The sequence below is a fragment of the Lepidothrix coronata genome, unplaced genomic scaffold (genome assembly GCF_001604755.1).
Source record: "Lepidothrix coronata isolate B3197 unplaced genomic scaffold, Lepidothrix_coronata-1.0 Scaffold358, whole genome shotgun sequence".
In the NCBI taxonomy this organism is placed as follows: domain Eukaryota; kingdom Metazoa; phylum Chordata; class Aves; order Passeriformes; family Pipridae; genus Lepidothrix; species Lepidothrix coronata.
In genome coordinates this window covers 132,953-134,694 of record NW_016690538.1, presented here as the reverse complement: position 1 = coordinate 134,694, position 1,742 = coordinate 132,953, and positions in this window count along the sequence as shown.

The window sequence follows — 1,742 nt, the reverse complement described above, 5'->3', positions numbered from 1 at the left end:
GATGGAGAGGGGTGAGGCACGGGGGGGTGGGTCTCTCGGTCCAGGCTGATCCGTGATTGATTCTAAAAATGCAAATTAGTTCCCTGGGCTGCCAGGGAATTGGGGGAAAAACACGGAAAACCGGCAGGTTGGGGGCTGGGGGTGAAAAGGGGGCGAAGGGGGGGTCTCCCAAACCTCGGGGAACCCCCGGGGGAGGAGTTATGAAGGGAGGGAGGAAGCTCTGAGATCTTCAGCACCCCCAAAAAACCCATAGAAATAGAGGGAAAAAATGGGGAAAAATGCCATTTTTCAGGACTTCTCCCGTGAGAAGGGAGGGGAGCTCCGGCTGCGCCGCGTTTCTCCCCCACCCCAGATTTTCCTGGGGGGGCCGTGGGGAGTGGGGTCCTCCGAAGGCACCTCCGGATGGTCCCCGCCCGTCCCTGTCGCCCCCACCCCGGCTCTGGGGGGGGCAGGAGAACCCTTCACGCTGCGTGGAACCCCAAAATCCTGCTGGTTTGGGGGACGACACCCCCTCCCGGGGCGCTTCGGCTGCCGCCTCATCCTCTTCCAGCTCGTCCCAGCAGCAAAAACAGCTGGAAAAAGGCAAAAAACAACCCCCAAAACCCCAAATCCCGGAGGACGGGGGAGCCCAAAGGGCGCGGGGAGCCCCGGGAAGGGCGAAGGCGAGTTCTCGGTGAACCGGCCCCGCTCCGAGCTCTCGGCGAGGGATTTTCGGCGGCCGAAAGAGCCGTCGAAGGCCAAGTTCAAGGCGAAGGAGCCCGGGCGGGTCCCCGGGAGCGTCGGGGATGCGACCCCGGAGAACCTTCCAGGGACCTCGACCCGGGTTTAAAAGCGGGATTGAAAAACAAGAGGGGGAAATAAAAAACAATAAAAATGGCCCGGAACGGAACGAAACGTGGGGAAAAGAATAGGTTTGGAATGGCACGGAATGGGAAAATAAACGGCGTGGAATGCCGGGCAACGGAAAAAATGGGATAAAATAAAATGGAGTCAAATAAAATTATTGCTGAACTAAAACGATGGATAAAATGGAAATATTTAATAAAATAAGATGCTGCGTAAGACGCAATGGGATAAAATCAAATAAATACATGAAATACAATAATAAATAAATTAATAAATTAATTAAAAAAGCCGTGCCCGCGTCCTTTTGTGTCCCACAAAGTGCTGCCGAGTCCAGCCCGAAACCATCCAGGAGGAACATCCCAGGAACCACACGGCTCGTGGGGGCGATGGAAGAAGCCGAGGACTAAATGAGACGTAAATTAAAGCCGGGTGTTCGCCACGTCGGGGGTGGGGGACGGGGGGGAGCCGAACGCGACCCCCTTCCCTCCCCCGCCGGTTTTTTTTCTTTTTTTTTCTTTTTTTTTTTTCCTTTGCGCCTTTAATTTTTATGAAGTGGTTTAACATTGGGGAGCACATGTCCGCTCCGCGCCGGGATTAAATGTTAAAAATGCCAAGATTTATGGTGAGGGTGGAAGAGGAGGATCGGGAGGGAAGGTGGGAAGCCCCGAGGAAGGCGACAGCCCGAGAAATCCCAAATAATAACAACATTCCCACTTGGCACCGCCGGGAAATATCGGTTCCGTGGAACGCTGGGGTTTGGGATTCGGTGGGTTAGCGAGGGCTCCAGGAGGGAAATTCGGGGAGAGGGGGGAGAAAATGAGGGAAAAAGGAGAAACGAGGGAAAAACTAAAGGAAAGGGGAGGAAAAGGGAAAAAAAAAGCGGGGAAAGGAGAAGT